Source organism: Coturnix japonica, chromosome 5, assembly GCF_001577835.2.
Source record: "Coturnix japonica isolate 7356 chromosome 5, Coturnix japonica 2.1, whole genome shotgun sequence".
In the NCBI taxonomy this organism is placed as follows: domain Eukaryota; kingdom Metazoa; phylum Chordata; class Aves; order Galliformes; family Phasianidae; genus Coturnix; species Coturnix japonica.
In genome coordinates, this window is record NC_029520.1 from 7,362,396 (window position 1) to 7,386,383 (window position 23,988).

General features: G+C 41.3%; 2 long non-coding RNA genes across 19 annotated transcripts in view; both read right to left on the reverse strand.

The window, feature by feature from the left end:
• Window positions 1-23,988, reverse strand: part of LOC107314431 — a 301,532-nt gene that overhangs the window by 77,382 nt on the left and 200,162 nt on the right. The window lies entirely within an intron of this gene.
• LOC107314435 lies at window positions 1,542-2,970 on the reverse strand. The gene is made up of 2 exons (XR_001555446.2): window positions 2,538-2,970; window positions 1,542-2,188 (listed from the first exon to the last, which is right to left on the reverse strand). It is a non-coding gene; the product is annotated as an uncharacterized LOC107314435 (long non-coding RNA).

A 23,988-nucleotide genomic window follows, 5' to 3' on the forward strand; every position in this document is an offset into this window, starting at 1 on the left:
CATCAGCATTGCAGCAGCTATATTCACGTTGTACAATACTTCTCTGTCTAGGAACGTGTACCATTCCTTGGTGTTTTCTCAACTGTAATCCTTCTGCATGAATTTTTCTCTGTCTTGATGTTGGTCTGAATTGAAGATTTTCAAAACATTTGAGCTTGAAATGTTACACTGACTGCAAAAGTCAAATTCAAATCATCACAACTTCCTTTCATATTTCCTGCTGTGATTGTTTCTTATTTTAGAGGGAGGAAGAAAAAAAATACTCTCTCCCAGCAAGATTTCGCATGTGCATCTGAACAACAGTCCTACAACACCTGTCAAATTTTCATTCAGTAAGACACTTCCAACAAAATCAGAAGTGTTTGTATCTGCGTAATTCATTCAGTTAACAGGCATGTGATTAGTTGCTCAAGTAAGGAAGTTCTTTTGCCTTGCATTGCAAAGAGTTCTTTGCCCTTTACGTAGTGGGTGAAGACACAGGGCAGACTCTAGCAACAACTGACACATTGGTCGCCAACCAGATGTGCAAAAAGACTGACTTTTCAAACAGAAGGAGACTGGAAGGACTACTCACTTTCCTGAAGCAGGTAATAAATGTGTCAGAGCCAACAGTGAGTCTCTTCTCTGGATACCTGGAACACTTCAGACCTTGGAACCAGTAAACTAGTATCACCTCTCAGAATAATCTTCCCCCAACCAATGATATTCTCACAACTCTTTGCTCAAATAAATGATTCAATAGCACCATCTTATCCTGAAGCAAAAGTTGTTTAGAAGAAAACAAAGCTACTGCTAACTTAGGTCTAAATGTCGTAACACTTCTCATTTATGACATCACTAAAACAACACACGCTTCATCTTCATGTGCAGTGTACATTAATAACTAGCAAGGCATCCAATTCATGACACATTTTCAAAACCAGGGTTAGATAAATCTAACTGCTTGATGACTGTCAGTATATTTGTTTACGAAATCCATACCGTATCTACATGATCTACACAATAGTTAGGTTCTACCATACACCAGCTTTTGAAGTATTCCACTCAATCTCCCATTAAAAATTAAAAACAGTCATATTTGTAAGCGCAGCAAGGTCTGCAGAAACATTTACAAAGACTAGTATTTTATTATCTCTTGCAGTGCAAATTTATTTGACTGTGCGTTTAAAGCAACTGCAGTTTGTTCTTAATAAGAGTGAATTTGGCATTCCCTCTTTGGAAACAATGCTTCCTTTATCTACTTGTGTTCAAAAGCACCTAACAGGGAAACCCGACTTATCTGTTTCATCTTAAAACTGGAGCTGCCTGTCAAGCTTTGACAATCTTCAGATTCTTTTGGAAATAGGAAGCAACCCATTGTGTTCAAATTTGCTCTTAGTGACAGCTGATCCCACAGGAGCATCTAGTTAGAAAATAATTGATAGCACTTGAAACAGAAAAGATTGCAAATCAGGTATGACAAGTTTGCATTCAATGGCAGTCCTAAAACTAATTGTCCAGTTAAGGAATCAGCTTCAGAAGAGGAAAAACTTAAGAGGAAGGAAATGAGAAGTTTGTTTATTGCACATACACTTTCATTCTGACAATATTTTCCTTTTAAAAGGCAGGTCTGGAATAAGCAGTACATTAAAGGGATGGGCCCAAAGCAAAACCTCTAAACCAAATACTCTGAACTTTATGACTCAAGCCCATCTGTAGTTTGTTATAAACAAGTCATAAGGCATAAATGAAAAAATCTGGTTGCGGAAGGATAGAGGCTCGATACTGCTACTACTGAAGTTAACAGAAAATCTCTTGCTGACTACAGAGGACTTTGGAGGAGGCATTAAAATTCCTAAGTAATACTGGCAAAGCTTCAATCGTGTGCGTGTATGTGTGTGTGGGGGGTGCTTGTGCATATACACACACAGAAACACATACACAACCCAATACTAAGAATTCTAACCCTGATTCTTCTATCAGACCGTAGCACCGGATGTCAAAAATGAAGATAACATGGGAGGAAGTTTATTTTGATGAGGAAATCCCTAAATGCTGTTGAAAATATGCTTGGAATGGTTAATTAGTATGTACGGGCTTTGGAGGAAATGATATCTTGCAGCTTGACCATCATCTTTTTGCCAGGTTTCCCTCCGATTTATCTCTTATCTCCAGGAAACTGTCTCACAGCTTCTGAGTCTGCTGTTGGCTAAAAAGAGAAAAAGGACAATGACTCATTGTTGGGCAACAGGACAAGTTCTGTTTGGATTTTGAATTTCCACATTAATGTTAGTTAATGTCCTAGCTAATGTACTTCAGCCCATCCAGGGGATATCCAGGGTGGGCTCTGAAACTAACCAAAAGTGAAAGTTCCTTCACAAAAATAACAGAGAGCAAATTAAAAGAGGATACAATACCCGCGGGATGAAAATTCTGAGTAACACAAAAAGTATCTGCTGTATTTTCTATGACTAAGGCATCAAAAATGCCTTATTAATAAATGAAAGTATTGTAAACCGTTAAGTAGCTGGTGACAGGATGCAGCAACTGATACCCACCAGAGTTATTTCTGGCCAGGGAATACAAAGCATGTCGATCGCTGCGGCTTGTACTTGAGGGGCTATTTTCATGCACTATCAAGCAAGGCGCGGTTCCTGACTCTGCAGCTTTTACTGAGGGCTGGCGACAAAGATGTGGTTAGCTGCAGGGAGCGCGTGAGACTCTGCATCCAGCAGCCACAAACAGGAGCATGGCTGGGCAGCACCCGGCAAGCGTTTGAGAGTCCCCGCTGCTGGGCTCCTAGTTCAGCACGGATGTGAATGCTGAGCTTAAGGAAGTGCTTGGGAGGGAAGAGAATGCATCAGATGATCGCTGTGCCAGCACTAATGAGTACATCAGTGAAAGGATTAAGAAAGGATGGAGACATGCTGAACCCATCCCCACTCCTACAATGCTCAGAGGTGTGGCTTGCTTTGGGTAAGAACTAAAAATTCAGCGGCTTCTCCAAATATTACATAAAAGGAAAGAATGACAATAACACGATCTAACTGTGTAAATATTTTTTCCAGTTTCACAGACCAAATCCCAAGCATGTCATGTGTCTTACATTTTTTATTCCCCCAGCTCTCTTTCCCCAGTGCTGAGCTAACATCTGAAATAAGAGTACACAATCAGTATGTTAATAATCAAGGAGTCTGCTCACTGCATTATACAGACATCAGAGGAATTTCTTCCACTGTCTGATGAATATCACAAACAGGCCTGTTTGTATTAACAGAGCCTTGTGTAGCAAGTCCAAAAGTGACAAACCAAACAGTTTTAAGTGGTTGCATTCCAGCTCCAAATGTCCTGAGTATCAAACATCATTAGAAACCTGCATCCAGGCTGCATGTGAGGGAAACAAAGCCTGGTGGAGGCCCGCAGTCAGTTGGACTAGATGCTCAGTGTTGAAGCAGATGACTATGACAAGGTTTTTTCAACTGCCAGAGTGACACTGCAATTGCAATTCGGGGCTGCAGCTGGAGAGCCAGAAATACTGTATCGGTTACCAAGAGGGAAGGCATTTATTTTACAGAGCGACATTTCAGGAAGGGTTTAAGTCTGAGTCATCATCTTTGACAGTGTGTGTGTCCATCAGCAAGCTGAGCAGCAGCGCTTCTGCAAAACTTTTCAGGGAGTTTTGAAGCTCTGCAGGTCTCTGTGGACTTGACCGGCTGCCCTACGAAGTTAACAGAAAGGTTCCCTCTGGTGCCTGTGGGCTGGGAACTGGACCCTGGGTGGTATTTCTTGGGCTTAGAGGCAGTACAACTCCCATGCATGCAGCCAAACTGCATTATCACCCGAAACCTAACATATAAGGCAAGCAGAACCAGCAGGCACAGCTCCTTCCCTGTCCTGCCTGCAACACATAGAGAGCAATAGCAGGAAAGATGAGAATCATACAAATACTCTTAAGGATAGTGGAGTTTTTCTTAATATCTTGTGACAGTTTCTGTGGGCTGCTCCCATGGCTCTCTTTACCTCTTTCCCCTCTCACCATCCCAGGCCCCTGGGGGACAGGTAGCCCACCCAGAGCACGCTGTGCAGGCCACAGGGTCTGGGCATGCATTGCAGAAGGATAGCCACAAGCATCACCTGCTGCTAGGCTCTCACACCTTTCCAGAAGGGAGGATGGCATCTCTCAAAAGGGGGAGAAGGAGTTTCATTCCCCAAACCTTATTTCAACCAACTTGCTTGGGTTTCCAAAGGGGGCCTGGAAACTGCAAAGGAACAAACTTTCTCATGAGACTTCCTGTTGGTGCTGCATCCAGTAGGAACGGAAATATCACAAGAATAGCTTTTCTTGTGGTATTTTATTACTTCTGCTTCTGCTCCTGGACGGAACTGGGAAGTACAAGGGTGCATGGAAATGAAATATAGTGGTCAGAGGAGAGCCTGCCAAACATTTGGAACGACAGCAGCAAGAAAGGTCATTCACTTAAGTCTCAGGAACTGCTTCCGATCCACTCTATTTTATTCAGACACATTTATGTGATGCTGCTTTTAAAACTCATTTACTTAAGGCTGGCATCACTCTGTATTCAAACATGGGGTGTCTGTGGTTCAGCTGTGACTACTGCTGCTAAGTTCCTATGGGGAAGTGGCTTCTGTTTCCTAAAGTGTTTAACTGACATAATCCATCATTGCAATAGGGACAAGAAAAAAAAACAAAACCAACAAACGCCTCTGCTACACCTCCTAGTTGTACTCCCTGTACTTCATATTCTGGCAGCATATTAGCCATGTTAGACAATACATACACATGCTTTCCATGGTCCGCACCACATGGACTACCTATTTCTCATAACCAATTTCCTGCTCAAAATTGTTTGACGAATGAGAACAAATTCTGTCCAGCAAATGTTTGTAAATATGAGTTGCAAATTTTTTTCAGCAATCTCAGGCAGTGGCTGAGTTTCTGGTGGCAGCAGTGACGCAGTGTGAAGGCAGCAGAGCAGCTGTGATAAGGTTCCCCAGCTCTGCCAGCCCTGAAGGCAAAGGGAGGCAGCAGGAGAGGATCCGCCACCTTAGAGCAGCTGGGAAGAAAGGGAAAGTCAACAGCTCCAGGCTGCACTGCTGCCCAAAAGCTGTTTGGCGATTCACACTCTTGGCATCGCAATCAAAACTACCTAAACCACATGGGACCATTTCCATTTCCTGTTTGGTTGATGCAGTTTTTGCATGTTACTCCTCTTTCTTCCTGAAGTGAATTCTCCTTTGCTGAAAAACTAATTTTGTTCCCTTATTAAATGAGCGTTAGCTGCTAATCAATTCTTTGCTTTCCTCAACAAGCTCCATTTGCAAGCAAACTGAATTAGAAGGGCTATGAGAGCAGATGAAGAGAAATGCAACTTAAAAGCTGAGACAAGACTCCCTGAGTTCACTGCCTTATTATCTGACTCTCATACTAAGAGCACTCTGCTCAATTTAGATTACAAAGTGGAGTTTTGCTTCAGAAGCCATATGGAATAATCACAAGTGCTTTCAAGTTCTCTCTTTTTTTTTTTCTTTTCTTGCAAGGCACATAGGCTACTTGCTTCACACTGCAGCACTCTTCAGATGGCATGGCTGCACTCCCAGCACTGAGTTCTCTCCCTGCTTCAGTCTGAAGCCAGCTGCATGGTCTTTCCTTCCCAGCTCCCCAGGCTCAGTGGCAATTCACAGGCAGTCAGCTCACCAGCCCGCTTGTTTCTATTTTCTACCCTTCCTACAAGTTGATCCTGGCACAACATCCCAAAGTTTTGCTTTCTTTCTCAGCCAGGGAGACGCATCAAATGCAATTACCTGCCAGTACAGGTGAAGAGAGATAAACAAAGGCAAGTTCAGGTAGATCCCCGCATTTCAGAAGGATGAGCAAAAGGAACAGCTCGATACCAGGCTGGGGCCAAACTTCTAAACAAATGTTAAGGTCTCTGTCTTCTTTGAAAAAAAAAATTAAAAATAAAAATAAAAAACATCCTTCAACACAAACTGATATACACAGGGGAAGGCAAATCCCTTTTGTTTCAAGTTCTGTACTGTTTTGAGTTGACACTCTTGGACCGCACTTGAGTCATAGCTCGTGGCTACTGGTTCATTTATTGCATGCCTACACTTTTCACTGTATTAAAAGCTGATGTTCTAAACTATAATTCTATGGTAAAAGAGAATTGGAGAGTATGTTCTATTGTTGGAGAGTTGCATAATATATACATAATTTGTATGAACATATAATAAAAGTCAGTATTCTTCTCAACATAAACTGAAAGACATTTCTCAGTGATGACAAATGACATCTGTTGAAGGACTAAAGGATTATTACAGACCAACACGAACAAAACTTCCATTTCTCAGTGTACTTGCACATATCCTGTAACTTGATATTGAACTAAAATGGTATGAGGATGCATGTTTGATCCTTCAACATCATGCAGCAGCAGCCTTCACCTAAGGCACAAGAATCACTTGTCATCATTACTCCAGAAATGCAAAGCAACTCAATGATCTTTCCTTTACACTTACCTTCCTTATTATTCAAGTTAAACTGTAAGGGGTTGCAAGGAGAATTTTAAAGTCTGTGTGAGTTCTGACTGAAAAAGACACAAAATCCCCTCGACCTGACATCTGGCAGAACAGTGTGAAAGTTTGCAAATTCATAGCAAGATTACATGCATCCAATGCACCTTCGTTTCACAGCAGAGCACAAAATGCAAGCAGTGGGTAGGATTGGGTAGTCCAGCTGAATATAGCCATCCTTTTGCACGATATTTCTGAAAAAGCCTGAAACAGCGACTGTTTTTCATGTTGCTTCAGAGCCCTGAAGTGTTAATAGTACACTCACAACAGCAAGTTTTCAATGTGCCTTAGTAACTATTGTGGCTGGATAGTAAAAAGTTTGAACAGCTGCAGATTCCATGTCCAATCTCTAGCTACGTTTTTGACAGACCTCTTAGGCTTGCATAATAAATACAGAAAAGCTTAAGCAAAGACACTGAATATCATTATCAACATTATTACACGAGCAGATTGCAAACCACTTGGCATCCAAAAATGTGTCATTTGACAAAGATATTTTCCTAACATTTTTTTCCTGTTCTCTAGTGAGCACCAGCACTCTTGAGAGCAGACACAGGCCTGAAAACTGTGGTGGTGCTCCTGTCGTGGACTGTAACAGCTCTAATTTCACTCACTTCTGGCACCTATGGAAAGCTCTGCAGATATTCTTTTACTGACTTGGCTCTGCTTAGAAATCAAAGGGTGATTTCTTCCAAGCGACAGTCCTAAAAATGGTAACATAATTGAATTAATAATGTAAAAAGGTGCAAGCTGCAAAGCTCAGATTTGTCATCAGATTGAAAACATCACTGAAACTAAAGACAGTGACCAAAAGGCTTGGGTGCACACGGAATCTGAGGGTTTGGTTTGGCCAATTCACAGACAGGGGTAAATCATAAAGTAGGAGTCTGGGTTCACTTACATATTTCCTGGGCATTTCGGAATGTTTGGGTCTGAGGTTTCGTGTTGAAATTTCAACTACCTATTGCTATGATTCTCATATCTTTGTTTTAATTCCTTCCTAACACTTCAGTTGAACACAGACTTTCAGTGAACTCAGTGCTGGTGACCTAACTACTCAAAATAGCAGCTGTAAATTAGTTAGAAGACAAAGAGCTAGAAATGGGGGGTGGGGGTGGCAACAATTCTGCAGCCAGTCCAGGTTACGCAGGACAGGAGTTGGGTTTGATTTCCAAGAGGTGCATAGAGGTCTTTCTGTATTAATTGCATTTAATAAGAGGGATGAGAAATATTTTCCAGGAGGGCTGCAAAGTTCAATTATTTAAGGTTCGATTTTGGCGTGGGTGGGGTGGAGAAAATGGTATAATAAGGTTGGTCAAGAAAAGCAGCAGATGCTCTTCAGCAAGATACAATGGCACGTGCTTAGCTTGGAGAGTGGGCTGAAATCTATCCTGAGTTTTAAAAGCCCACATAGATAGATCAACAAAATGGTTGAGTGAGCCATATTGCTAATGAGCCCAAATGATGACCCTGAACTTGGGGGGAAGAAGGGATCTGGATTCCTGCTGAGCTTGGCAAATCCTGCTAATCCACATGGAATGGCACCAAGCTGGCACAAGGAGCAGCCCTCAGCACATGGTGGTTTCTGAGCACAGCACAGGGGCTGGTTCCTGTCCTGCAGCACTCTCACAGTTCCTTACTGAGAGCTCTTCTCACATCCATGGAGGAAAGCTGCCCATAGCCCACACATTATCAGCACCGTGTATCTCAGGATCTAACACGTCTCAGAGCCGGTTATCGGCTGCAGTAAAACAAGCAAGTTATAAGCATCTATTCCTGTGCCATGTTTGTAAAAGCCGACATGGTATCACCAGAACAAATGCCGCTTTCATTGGCTTGCTGGAAATGTAAAGTTCCTTTAGAGCCTAGAAAATTGAACTGTGTTCGTCTGGGAGACTGCGTGTAGACAAAATCTGCTTCAAAAGTCAGAAGGCCCCTGAGTCAGAGGAAAGTTCAATTAATTTGTCAAAGAACTGAAAACAGATGATTTCAATCAGCACCAAAAATGACTTCATGGCAGGCGTGCTCTGCAGAAGGCAGAACCCGACATGCACACACAGCAGCAGCCCAGCAGGGTTCATACACCGCGTTGCGAGAAGCGGAGCGCTCCTCGAACCCCGACCCACGGCACTGCCCTCGAACCGCCGCCGCACGGGGCCGCGCTGCCGCTCCTGAACGGCGGCAGTTCCGAGCAACGGCGCTGCACCTCCCAGAGCTCTGGGATTGCCGGTTCGAGTCCCGCCGGTGCCGGTGGGCACAGAGCATCCCTCCCGTGCTGTGAGCACACAATGCTGGCCATAAGCCATTCATCAGTGAAGCCAAAACCCCTTGGCTCCACCTCTGCAGAACTGGGACTCCTAGGGATTCCCATTTTCATCAGCTGAGATGAGGCCACCAAACAGCTGTCCATGGGATAGCAGGGAAACACCTGTTCTCTTATTATTTTTTCTCACAGACACAGACTACTACGTCCTTCAAACACAATTAGTTGAAAGTGGTGCTTATTAATAACTGAAAAATACTTTTATCTTCTATATAAGTTCACAAAACTTTTCCCAGGCGCTACTGAAATAACCCATATCCAACTTCATACAATGTTCAGCTTTACAACGCTGGTTGCAAGTTCCTGAAACACAAACCTTTATTTTCATCCCAGGAAAAGCAGGTGATTCAGATTTACAGTAACTACCAGCACAGTTATGCTAATGTATAAAAAATAACCAGTGGTACACAGAACAATTTCCAGTTGTGTAGAACAAGTCCTTAGAAGTAGCTTACTGCTTCCACAATTTAAGGCATCAAACCTGCAACAGGTACCTCAGGCAGCACGAGCTGACTGGGGCAATGGGTGCTGCTCAGAGGGGGGCACCTGACCTGCAGCAGTGCTCTACCTCCTACCAAAGTGAACAGAAACACGATGGATGATTTCAGAGGATAACCAACATAAGTGCAGAAGCTTGCCAAGTAAACCATACATAATTCATCCTGAAATAAAATAAAACATAAAATAACACCCAAAATGCAGAAGACACTTCACAACTGGCCTCTATCCACATAAACTATCTGCTTCTCCTCCTGCTATGGCCATCTCCCCACTACCCTTTCAGGAAGCCCTGGCAATTCTATGACATCCACTTGCTCTTTGAGCACCCAAGAGCTACGGTGCTCTTTTGATCAGCATATACCTATGCAATCACACAAGATGTAATCTGATGTAAAATTAATTTCTCTGGTTTCTCGGTACCTGGAAAGACCTACCTGATGCAACTACTTACCAGGAAGTAAACACAAACCCTAGGATGAAATAAAAACAAAACAAAAGCAAAAAGAAAGAGAGAAAGAAAGAAAGACCCTTTAAAAGTATGCAAATGAGGGGCACTGTTCTTTCCTCAAAGGCAGTGACAACATTCTCACTGCTTTCAATGGCAGCAGGATGATCTCTATTCTTGCAAAGTTTTGTTTGCTGCTGGTGTATGTCAGGCTGTTCATGAATAAGCAAGCACCCTGCCGCACACGGTTTTGTTGTAAAAGCAAGAATTAATTTATATCCCATATTCTTTTCCAAGCTCACTCTCTAATGGTAGAGGTTAAACTACACAGTTGTCTGAATCAGAACAGATAATCCTGCAAATCAAATCTCAGTTATTGCTATAAAATTATATTTGTACTATTTATGGAATGTGCAGATACAGGGGAAACTTCTTTCTAGCTGTTTTGACTGGTTCCACTGCATGCTTAGAAAAGAAACCGTGGAATTTAGGGTTTGGCATTTTTGACACCGGGCACATTAGAAGGGCCTTAATTATACTGCCTGCCATTTGCTGCTCTGTGGTTATCAGGTCAGTCAGACATCTTGGTTGGAAGTGGTGAATGATTCTCAGCATCAGTCATGTCCTCTCCAGCTAATTATCTTAAAAATGATGTGGCCAGCTCCTCTTCTTCCAGACTGCGGGAAATACTGACTGAAGTCACACACTGGAAAAGAATCTCTGATTTGGAAGAAGCTTTGTATTGAATTTACTGCCTGTTAAATCAAGTCTTTACCTCACACTTGGCACAAGAAGAGTCTTGGATATTGTTAGGAAAAAAAGAAGATAATTAAATCCTGTAACTATCTCTATACATTTCTGTTTTTCTGTTACCTTGAATGTCAGCTTCTTTGAGCATGTAGGTGTTAAGTAATTACGTCAACTATTATAATTCTCCAACCTCTTTCTTTTATATTCAGTAAGGTATAATGTACTTAATATCTGTTAAAGTTCAAAGGGAGCACACACTCTGTTGGCTGAGTGATGATGGTGATTTATATGTATGGAGCTTCAGAACCTCCAGTGAACACAAAGAAGCCATTGCAAATTTAAATTGCTCATTCTCCTGGGAAGGATGGAGTCAGGTCCAGAGTTCCTGCTATGCTGAGCTTTGAAATCTGACATTATGCCATATCCAGGGATGGAACTGCTACTACCATATCAAAAACATCACAGCTCTGTGATCCAAAATGCTGCTCATTCTCTTGGACTCAATCATCCAACAGGTTGGATGGTCTTTACTGTCTGTCTGCACCATTTAGCTTAGCCCTGGATCAGGTATTGCCTGTTCTTTCACAGCTGGAAGAATGCTAGCCTGAAGTGCAGATCATGGTGCCTATCAAAGCTAATAGAAATGTGATTCAGTGCTCAGGCCTGATACAGATCAAATTTATGCAGCAGAGTAATGTGATAGCACACACATCCACTACTTATGGTAATGGGATTGTGTCTGAGAAATATTGTTAGTACAGCATTTTATCTGTAGTTACAGATCCTGAACTAATAATTTATTACATTATTTTCTTCCTTTCATCAAAGACTGTTCTCGAAAATACAAGAACTTCCTTGAATTTACTCTTTGACAAAAAATTATAGAACAAATTGTTTAACCATTAGTTTTTATCTATGGACTAAATTGTTTGTGACTCTCTGCTCTTCAAAGGTTGGGAATAGGCTGGAAAGTTGAAGGGTGCTTCTTGTGTGCAAGCAAGCAGCAAACTGTTCTACCACTTCAGTCATCATACACAACCAAATCCAAAGATAGGACACTGGGGCAAAAAAGGGGACCGTTCTTTCAATAGAAATATAGTTATGCTCATTTTCTCAGCATTTCCCTCAATATTTCCCAATATTTTGACTCTACTGCAGTGTTAAAGAGCCCATGGTCTTTGTCAGAAGGGAAGACACAGTATCATGTCCAGTAATTCAGAATGCTTCCTTCCTTTTCCTTCCCAAAAGGTGGAAAAAACATCATAATAAAACAGCACTGTACTCAGTAGTTTCACACTGGTTTTATCACACTGGTTTTATCCCCATTATCATGAGACATAAGAGAATCCTATCAAGAATCAGGCCTCTGCTATGCAACATATGAAACAAGTGTGTAACAAAGAGCCATTCTCTTCAATTGGTGACTTTAAATACTTGGGGGTTTACAGAGCTTTCAAATTGGAATATTTCTGATGAATCCAGGCATTCCAAAATGAAGCATCTACAGTTATAAGTAAAGGAGATTGTATTGGAAAATGTCATGATTGCATTTAAATAAATTAGCCTAGTTAGATTAAATGAATAGCTTTTAAAGAAGTAATTCTTTCTGCATTCTGTGCAGAAGTTCCATCACAGACCACCAGTATTCAAAGTAAAAAGCTTGTGAGAAACAGCTGGATTGAGTGAAAAATCGAGAAAGTCTGATATGCAGTCAAGCCCATTTAATTACGCTTGCTAATTATATTTCCCATGATAATTATATACAGTATTTAAATGCAGCATGCTATTTCCTGTACAGAGTGATTAAAAACACCCCCGTGATTGGTGAAAATCTCTTGGTAAGACCTAGGACATTTGAGATGCTGCTGATAAGACCTGCTCCCTTGCAACAGGAAGGGAGCCTGAGTTCCAGCAGCACAGGATCTGAGAGGCAGCCGTGGGCAGATGAACGGCGTGGCACCTCCGGGGCACAGCACTGCCGAGCCTGCTTCTCACCTGAGAAAAGACTCAAAGATAAATCCCTGCAACTATCTGCTGTATCTCTGCTCGTGGGTCAAAATATTTAAATCTGGGTTCTTCAAGTTCAGCATCCTGCTCCTTATTAGCACATCTAAGGAAGACTTGCAGAACACCCAGGACTCCAAAGGAGCAGAAGTCTGGATTCCTGATTCCTTACTCCTTTCATAACTGTGCTGAAGATTACTATTTACGTTTTTGGTAATGCCCAGGTAGTGCCTCGCAGGTTTTATGCTCTATACCTACATCAGAGAAGGAAGCTTACAGGGCAAAGGAAAAGCAGGCAGCAGGGAAGTGCAGTCTGGGGGAAGCAGTGTGACCCCTGGAACAGCACATGGCCCACAGCAGCAATCTGCAGGGAGACATGAGGCCTCTCTGCATGCTGTTCTCATTCTGCATCCTTCTTTTTAGGAGCATCTGCACGTTTGTAGGACTAACTTACCCAGCTTTGGGATAAACCCCATGACAGAAATGGAAGGGAATCCCTGGATTTCATCATGTGGACTTGGCTTATTGGAGAGAATTGGACTTCCCAAATCCTAACCCTCCCCCGGGACAGATGGCGTAGCAAAGATCCTTTGAATAAATGTCTCCCTTTTGGTTTGCTCCATTCACACTCTATTTTTTTGTTGTTGTTGTTTTTTTGTTTTTCACTAGACATGCAATATTTGTTATTGTTAAGAAGGCTTGGCATTTAGTTTATAGGCATGTTCTCCTGGACAAACCCGAAAGGGAAGTATTGCTTCTTGAAATGTTGCAAAGGAAAATGCTTCCAGGAGTTGGCCTTTGAACTAAGTTTCTGCTTCATTTAACCAGTGAATCTGACAGCAGTAGAGCTCCTAATTTCTCCATGGAATGAAACACTTTCACTTCTGATCAACACAGGCTAAGTGTTTTTGCAGCACCGCAGGATAGTCCGTGGAACAATATTACATGAGATCTAAACAAGCTGAACATAATAAGGATTTCTCAGGACAACTACAGATCATCGTCTAATTAGGCAGAACACAATGGGGATGTTGAACAACGGTTGTTACTATGGATGCAGCTATAACCTCAACAATCAGAATGGAAATACTAACCCCTCTCTCCTCAGGAATGCTGCTTATCGGCATCTGCACCCAAAATGAATGAAGACAACCTCAAGCCAGCTGTGAGCCACCCTGGTGGACTGGGAATTTTTCACATGAGTGGCAAGAAAGGGGTACCAGCTCAGTTACCCAGAACTCCCACTTATTGGAGATGGGAGCTGAACTTGTGTTAAAGGCTTCCATTAGTCAAAAACAGGAAACGCCGTCTAAAGGGTAAAGCAGCACAGTAAGATGCAAACTTCTGTATATAAAATAAATATGGTCATTTATTGATCTTCCCATAAAGGTATCAGCACGTTATTTAGCAAATGTGGGCCAATTATTTTGGCCATTCTTGCAATGTACGTATGCTAGGTAATCTGGTAAAATAAAGAGGCAGATTATTTGTTATGCCGGCATAACTCCTGCATAGAGGCAGTGTTTACTAACCCTAAATAATCTGAGATTCACACCACTCTGAAAATAGTACCTGGCCTAGAAACACTATGCAAGGAAAGAATTTACACCTGGGAGTGCACAAGTACCAGAAACACCAGAACCTTTAAAAAAAGAAACCAGAAAAAACTATCATTCAAACTGATAAAGACATGTGCCTTAATTTACTGGTTTGAGGTTTTCCAGTTACATTCCCTAACTCTTTTATAATCACTCTTTCCCATCTCCCTCACTCTTTCTGAGTGAGAAAATATGCCTTTTAGGTCTTTGAAAACATTTTAAACTTAGAACTAAAGCTCCATTCCCATCTCAATCCCATGAACCAGGCTGCTTGCACTATTTCAGCACTTAATTAACAATGAATGCCTTCCTTTGGAAGCTGGGTGAAGCAGGGTGGGGATAAAAGATGAAGAAGGCTGAGGACAGACATAACAAGAATGGGGAGGGAGCAAAGTGGGTGGCTTATCAAATTCCACAAATACCAGACATGGAGAGGTGTTGATTTGTTGCTGGGAAAACCCTGTTTGTTTATGGAGTTTAATCACCTGTTGTATGTTTGTTGTTTGAAACATATGGGAGACAATGGGATTGTTTGCCTGTGATGTACTGAAATGCAGTATAATAAGAGTTGTACACACAGGAATTTTAAATCACTGGTCTGTGTAAATTGGAATAATTCAGATCACTAACAGCCAGCCTTCTGGTCGGGCCGTGCAAAGGAGGCAATGAAGAACATGCCCAAGGTTGACAGTCGAAAGAATGCCTTGTTTGTGACCCATAAAATAAATATAATTCTTGGAGGTGAGGCAAATAATTTTCAAAACAATGTGTTCCACATCACCCTCATATCTATCAGCAAGGCACTGACGGTGGCACAGTTGGGGCTTCTTTTTGTTGTATTCTACCTTTTCTTCTATGTTTAAGTGGCAACTGGACTGGATGGGCAAGGACAGAGCTGTCTACATTGCTGTAAAAGAAAACTGAGCCCAAATCCTGTGTCTGAGCAACTTCACTCTCTGGCTACTTGAAGCAGATGACATTTTCACATCCTTCTCACCCACCACAGAGAGCACAATTCACATGCCCCAGTAAAGGCTCTGCTGCTGGTCTTCAAAAGAACTTTTCTACCTTTCTTTTATTACTCTGGTCCCAGCCTCCTGTTCATCCTTTTTGTTCACTTCACTTCTATCTGAATTCTAAACACAGAGACATTTCTCTGCTACCATTGGAATTCACACCTCTGTGCTCCTTCTGGTTTCTGTACCATTCTTTCTCTTTCTTAAAGTTCCTTATCCTTTCTGCTTGCCCTCAGGATACATACTGGAACATAGTAGTTCTGTGAAAATGCATCTCCTGGACAAGAAATGCAGTGCATCTCTCCAGTTCACCTCTCAAACACAAGGGTGTTCCAAAAGTAATGCCTCCTATTTTATGATGTTGACCCACGACATCAGAGGTTGAGCCTTCCACTCTGATGCAGATTGCAACAGGTTCCTGTCTATTGCTGGTGAAAACACATAACTAATGGTAGTGAATGTGTTTAAAAATAGTGTTTTGTAGCTGAAAATTTGCTCTATCAAATTATTTTGCTCTTTGTATGTGTCTCAGTTCCCGCAGAAATGAATAAGAGGCATTACATTCAGGGTGACATATCTAATTTAGCTATGAATGTAACTCATAATGTAGCTATGAATGTAAGCACAACAGGCTTAAGCAGTGCTTTCTCTTGCAAACCCACTCATTTTCTCATCCATCACACAGCTCAGCAGCATCTTAAAGTATTTCTGAAATCTTATCATACCTCCACCCTCCATCCCTGAGCTCTGCCAAGATGCTGGCTCCTTCCTCCAGTTGATCAGGGATGCCAGCATCCCTCAGCCTTAAGTCAAACCTGCAAGCACGCTCTTCTGTGCTTTATGTTTTTCCCATAAATGTCCGTAAAGCTATTCAGTTATCTTTCCTCCAAACTTTCTCAGAAACAATGTTCACAAATATCCTCATAAAGAAGACTGTGTAAACTTATCTCAGACTGGTTCCTTGAAACAGCCTTTCTGTTTATATACAATCACTTTGCCCAGCTTCATCTTAGCTCATAGCCTCTTTGGGACAGGGACTATCTATATGTACAGCTCTTAATGCAAATAATTCTGTACCTGCATTGAAATTCATCAACATAAAATATAAGAAACACGGGGCAGGGGGGGAAGCATTTCTAAGATCTTCACCTTTTATTCACAGTTTAAAAGGAGCTGTTAACTCTGACACTCTAGGAAAAAAGAAAAAACAACAGGCCAGTTCATGGTCACTGAAAGGCTCTGAAGGAGAGAAAACTTAACATCTTTTTTTTCCCCTTAATATTAATTTTGTAAGCTAACCCCCATCTTCTGGGCAGTCTGATTTATGAGTTTTGAATGTTTGGGGTTGGCTGTGCTTTGTCAATTAAAAAAAAACACTGAGTGCATCTCCTCTAAGGGACAAGTTCTTAAAAAGTTCATACTTTGTTTCCAATTCTTACAGCTAATAAGCATTTATTATTTTGTTAAAAGTGGAGGAAAACAACATCAGCATCGCTTAAATAATGTGGCTTGTGTTGTTGACATGCTTTGGTAATAGAAATAGTTTTTGTGGAGTCAGAATGATTAACGATGGAGGCTAAAGGCTGTCCATGGAGCTCTGTGTGTGTGCACGTTGGCAGAACTGGAAGCATCATATGTTATATCTGTTTTTGTACCTAGACTTTAAACTGGAGTTTGGGGTTTAAACATTCCAATTTTGCAAGTTGTTGGAAACTACAATCCAGATCAGGACTCAAAGTTTGTAGAGTTTGCATCTTTTTTAATAGACGGTATTAAAACCTGAGCCTTAAGCACCTACATCTCTGAATATCATAGAGGAAGAATTCATTTTGTAGCACGCAGCATAAAACCAAAGTGAAGGACTTCTGAGTGAGACACATGGCACAGACTAGGCTGTTCAATGGACAAAAAGTTCTATATGAAATGGAAATTGTGATCCCTCACAGTGTCTGAACAAGGCAGAGGCACAAATGTACCTGTTTGTGTTTATTCTGGCTGCAAGTGGATGATTAAGTAGATATTCAGATTTCATTTAATATTTTCTTCATTTATAAGCAGTGTGATGTTCAGTCATGGACTTCTCAGCGCCAGCCTGTGAACAAGCTCATGGTACATTCTTGAACGCATTTATTTGATGTAGGAACCCAAATTCTATTTTTCAGAGGGATTTATACGTATCTGAGGAATGCATGAACTTAGTACACCTAGGCAATAAATCCAGCTGATTTTAGGAAAGTTTTGAGGTAGCTTTGACATTTTGAAAATGCAGGCCTTTGTATTACGAGCTGATTTTTTTATTTTATTTTTTTTCTCATTTCCTTCACTATTACAATGAAATGAATCTTGACCAACTGTCATGATCTAAAACATGTGCTGGAATTCAGTCAGCAAAAATGGCACAGTGACAGTCACAGCTGACATCTAACTTGCTTTCCCCCATTGACTGAAATGATGTTTCTGTATTTGTTTCAGTGAGAACAAAAGAAGCCAAATTCACACACACCTGAAGAAGGAATTAATCTGCTAAAGTTTCCCATGGGGCAGGTATGGTGCAAGTTGAGCTGCTCCCGTGTAAATTTGCTTTTTATGTCTTGCTTCTTCTCTGACACTGATACCTAAAATCTTGCAAGACAAAACCATGCTCTGGGCTCACTGGCGCTATGCTGCTTTCACCAAGTCCCTGCATGAAGCTCAGCCAATGTGTTGTAACAAAGATTAGTAGTTATATCTACCACTTGGCAATTCAGACCAACGCTTTTTTGCTGAAACCATAAAGCTGATTCTGGTTATGAAGTGGCTTCCCTGAATCCAAGTTTCACTTTATAAACTTCAGTGTAAAGTTATTAAAGGAGGTAGCAAATGACAGAAGGGTGTGACCCTCTTCCTCAGGACACTGTTCTCTTGAGGTCAGTGCACTGCTGCTTCAGGTACTGCTCAGCATCACCTTGAGCTGGACTGTGTTTATGACAGGAGTGTTTATCCACTTGGAATGCTAAGGCCAGTATTTCTAGACACTTGGAAAAGGTGGCCTGTTCTGGAAGCATGTTTTCATGCAGCCCCTTAGTCAGCAGCCACACAGGGCCAGAGGAAAGCAAGACTCAGCTGTAATTTTGGCTTTAGGGATAAATGCTCACTCCCCTGCTCTGGAGGAACTGAGCTGCTGCCAGCAATTTAGACACTGAAAAGCAACTCCTCCTTCCCTAGAGAGTGCAACCTCTTGCCACCAGTAATTGAAGCTGCTCTCGTGGCTGTGGTTTTGCCAGCCCAGCATTCCCACAGACTTGCCGGTATGGTGTGTTCCTGCTTCTCAGAGCTGACTCCAGCACTGTGACATACCATGCCTCTGCTACAGCAATGCTGCTATTGATGCATCTGTGCAATGAACTGGAGCAGGGAAGAAGTCCAGCTTAAAAATAGCCTGGCAGGGAAACACTTAGTTTTTTGTGTGTCTTCCTCCAAATTGGATCAAATTCCTGATCCGTTTCACAGCAGAGCCACAAACCAATATGCCAGGAGAACTGAGGGGCCCGTGCACTGCAGGAGGGAAGATGAAACAAGCAGTAGGGAAAGGCTGGAAAGGGAATACCAGAAGCCAGAATTGGTGCTGAAGACTTAATCTCGTGAAACCACAGCCTTGCTCTTCCAGCCAGGAAAAAGTCAGCAGCTGCTGACCAGCGCTGTTTTTTTTCTAATGCTTCAGAGCCCCCTTTGAACTCATTCACGGTCCTTGGGGGATTGAAGCCCACAGTTAGGGAAACTCTGCCCTGAGCTGGCTGCTCAGTTGTAATACACTGCGACCAGTTTTCCAAGGAAAAGGCATTTCCCTAGCTGCTGGCACACAAAAGCTATCTGCTGGGGAACATGTCTTTTTCCACGCAGTGTGGTAAGAAATCCCAAGAATTCTGATGGGGAAAAATGCAACTGATCAAATATAGCTCTGGTTAGAAATCAGTCTTCCCCTGCAACACGTGTTGATGACATCCAAGAAATACTTGAAAAGATTCATGGCAAAAAACTGGTTTTCAGACACTTCGTAATGGCAGAGCACTGCCCTGATAACGACAGCAACAAAAAGATTTCTCAAGAGAACTTTCAGTTTAAAAGTGTTGGCCAACCTTATTTAAAACACCACGGAAAAGGAAAGGCCTTGTGTTGAATTGTTAGCCTGTAATGTCCAACAACTTCCTAAGATTCATAGGGAAATGGAATGATTTGTGACTCATAAGGAAAACATGAGTTCCTTTTTTTTTTTTCATTTCAGAGTACAAACGCAAAGATCTTTGTATGAACAAGGAGCTAAACAAACGTTTGGGTTGTTAGTAGCAGATATTTCATCCGCTTTGAAACCTGAATACTGTTTTTGTGAAGTGAAACAGACGGCGGCAGGATTTGGTCGCAAATTATCGATAGGAATATTCATACACATCTAGTTGCTGGGGTAAAGAAGCAGGCAGAAATGAATGCCAGATTCTTGGAAAGACTTGCATATTCTACAGAAGAAATTAAAGCCATGCTGTCTAAAGAACATTGTTTAATAATATTCTTTCTTGCTACCACCCTATGTTCTTTTGGTTCTTTTGTTATTCAATGTTCGTATTCAGCACAGATATTTAAGTGCATGCATAATACTAAGCAAATGTTTCAGTGCCATTGGCTTTAAAGTTTTCAGTTAAAAGTCCTGATGTTAAGAGCATATTTTAATGGCCTCCTGAACAGGATTTAAATACTTTTTTTTTTTCTTGGGCCATGACATTTAGCTAGAAGCTAAAAATGTGGGTACTTTGTGTTGTGATAGCGCCAATCATGATTTAGACCTTTAAGCTAGAATAAATATATTATATTTGTTATATTATTATTTGAATTATATTATTTGAATGCTGTCCCCTTCCATACACTCTACTCCTCAGTACAAGCCAGTGAAAAACTTTGTCAGTTTTTCTAAATGAATTTCACAATTTCACATATTTTTTAAAGTAAAGTAATTAGTTGTTTGTTGCCATAGGTCTTCTGTTTCTCTGAGCATTTCTTTTATTAAAATGAGGGCTTTTTATTTAATCCACTAGCAAATAAGAATGTAATTAAAGTCAATTTGAATGCCCTAACAATTCCATTTAAAGCGATGAGATTTCATCTGGGCTCTAGTCAGTGCTCAAAATAACAGGGCTTCTACCCAAAAAGAGAAACACAGATTTGGCTGGTTCTACCACACATTATTTTAGGCAGTGCCCAAACTTCATAGTTAATGAAGAAGAGGGCCAGCATCTCTCAAGGACTCCTGCAATGCTCCACAGGCTTCCAGCGGTCCATAAACCACAGCGGGGAAAACAGAGCCAAGAGGCAGCAGAGTGGTACGGTTTATCTGACTCAGCTGATCTAGTCCAATTGAGGGGGGAAATGTGCCATTAGTTAGATTAGATTAATGCAGCTCTTACAGTTAATTTACTAAGCAAATTTCCCTTTATGTCTGCTTTCTTTTCTCTTTTGTCATTTCCTTTTTTTTTCTTTCCTTTTTATTTCTGTGAGAAAAGACATGAGCTCTCTAGCAAGAAAAAGAGAGAACACGTTAAATACCTCATTATCTCCAAGATCTCTGTTGATTTAGACTTCTAGCAAGAGAAATGGAGTTCAGTTCATCTCTGACCGAACTGACACTGCAGATAACCCCAGCACATCCATCTCAAATTGTCAGCTCAAGACAAATTACCTTCTCTCCAGGATACTCTCTTTCACTGATTACCTACTACTCAAATTAAATGCCATCTGACTTCTGAGAGTCTTTTGTTTGTCAGATTCCACTGGATTATGCAAAAATGATGGGGGGAGAATCTGGTGTGTTTGAAGTCTTGAGAACAGAGTGCGCAGGCCCTGCTTCCTCATCCAGCTTTGGTGGAAGAGCCTGGGCTTCTCCTAATCTGTTTGCCACCCCACTGTATAGTAAACTTCACTGTCAGTAAGAAAGATAAAGCCTAAAACCCTCCTGAATAATGCCCTAAAGCAAGAAGATACTGTGAAATCTGAATGTTTGGTGACAAATAGTTCACACAACTCAATCCAAGACAGTTTGGAATAAAGCTCCCAATTTTCATTCATTTGAATCTTTTGCTCCATTCATTTATATTTAATTTGTTACAAAATACTTTAATGGTGGAACTAGTAATTGCAATCATGTTTAACCAGAGGTTTGTCTACAACACTTTTGGATTTATTACTTCATTAAACCATAGAATTGTTTGGCCCAATATTTTGCATGTGTTCAGCTCTGACTGTTTTATGTGCTTTTCTTCACTGAAACTTTTCCATTTCCCAAAAAAAGATAAGATGAAGAAAAAGCTGTTAAGGTGTTTTACAGAGAAACACTTTCAAGATACTCATACTTTAGAGATGGAATTTAGATTATAACAGATCAAGGGTTGCCTTTTGCCTTACTGTTGAAATTTTGTTCATGTTTGGCTAATATACAAAGAATTCAGAAGTTAAAATGTGCCCAGTGCTCTGACAGTGCAACGAGAAATGTATGGGCTAAAGTATCATCCATTATCAACAGGTACGGAGGATGCCTGAACTTTAGTGTGCACATTCCTGACATGGGCTGCAGGGCTCAAGGGCCACCAAACTGACCCCGCTGTAGGATCTAAAAAGCCTTTGGACGTGCAGGGGCCACCCAGAAGCTTCTGTGCAGTTGTTGCTCATGGCAGCTTGGGGCTGCTGTGGTGTTGGGCACAGACTGACATGGTAGGAGCACTGACATGCCAAAGCATGCATTGGTTCTGGCAGCATCCAGGTTGACAGCTGGCTGGGTGGACAGATGAGCTCTCCTCAGTAAGGCCAGCAGGAGCTCTTGCCTCAGTCTGCAGCATGATACCAGGTGTTTTGAATTATAAACATGTCTTATTGAGTTGAGCAGTTTGGAAGAGAAGGATCTCTCCAGTGAGGCATGCACTGTTAGCAGGCAACCTTGCAAGTAATTAAATCCCATGGTGAGGGAGAACACCAATTGAAAGTGCTGTCCTAAGGTAAGTGTACTTAATTTCCATCTGTGAGAAGACAAGACCACTATATGAAACTAGTATTGCTAAGTGTGACGGTTGGAGACACACTGACCACTGTGGAAATGCTATGCCCACATGATGTCATAGATGTAATGGGATGAACCAAAGCTACAAAGTTTTCTTGATTCTGGGTTTTCATATTTGAGCATTAGTCTGCAGCGGGCAAATTCTTATATGACTGCTTTGTGTTCATTATACATTCATGGGCAATTATGTTACATCCTGCATTGTTTAGCTAAAATGACCATGAAAGCTTGCATTCATTTTCATACTCACATAAATTTATACATATGGATACACATAAAGATGAAATTTGTATTGGTTTGAAAAGACACTAGAGCTCAGATTGTTCTTTGCCTGTTTCATGATGAATTTCAGTGTATATGCAATATCTTGTTGTAGGTTTTTGTTAATGAGCAAGGGTGCACTTACACTGCTCTCAGCATGAATTTTGACTCTATAGCTACATCAAATTTACAGTTAGATAGCTCAGAAGGGGCATAGATTGCAAGGATAAGGGTAGGTGAAGTCGCTCCCAACTAAATATTCGCTAAATCACCTTCAGCTAAAATGCTTCACCTATTTTAAAGTTCCAGTAACATTTTAGATTATTCTGTGAACATTTACATCCTGTGAAATATTATTTTCTAGCACGATTTCATGGGTAGCCCACTGTTATCAATGGCCAACTGAGCAATCCCAGTGAAGCTAGTGAGAGATTTGCCAGTCAGAGTATTGACTGACTTTCAAGTCCTATGATATATATCCTTTCTGTTGGGAAAAGGACAGTTTTGAAATTATGCTAAAACTCATTTGCTCTATCTATCTGAAGAAGCACCTCATAACACAATCCTCAGATTAGCAGATATTATTGTTTTATAGAAAAATAAATAAATAAAACTTAGATCTCTTCTCATTGTTTGATTTAAGGTGAATACTAAACTTGTAAACTCTCAAAATTGTTTCAGAAATGCATAGATGCAATTATATCAATTGCTAATGAACTGCTGATAGAAGCACCACATTCATACAGTTAACTCCCTCATTTTATGGTATGCTTAAATGTTTTCCTTAAACGAATCTTTGAAGATTTCCACTTCATTAGAGAATGAAAGCTCCTGGTGGTAACAGCTCTGGGGATGAGACAGTGATTAATCATCACACCTTGTCCTTGCCAAACTAAGAGAACTTCAGACAACTGCAGGGAGGAGAATGGATTCACAAAGGACATGAAGGATTTTATTTTGCATAAAACAGCAACGCTGACACATACTCTCATCACCCTACCCTAACTTGAGCATGTTTCTCCCATACTCCAACAGCATACACCAATACACTTGTATTCTTCTGGTTTCATGAATTCCTTTCTGCTTACTGGCACAGCTTGGACAGGATGGACAGAAAGCATCCTCACCCAAAACAGCATATTGCTCATTGGCCAGAGAGCCCTCTTGGGAAGTGGGACATGAGCCCCAAGTCCCCCGAGGCAGAGGAAGAAACTGAACCCTGATCTTCTCTATACAGAGATCAATGGTCATGGGCCCCCTGCGTGTCCTAAGTCACAGATTTCCCAGGGCTGCTGAGGCTTTGGTTGTCCAGCATCCTGCTAACCCAGTTCTCCCAGGCAGTCCCATTGCCTTTGTATTCTGTCTCACACTTCTGGCTCCCTTCCGGCCACTGAAAGCTGACATTCCTGGTGTCCCTTCTGAGCTTCTGTATTCTACAGAGT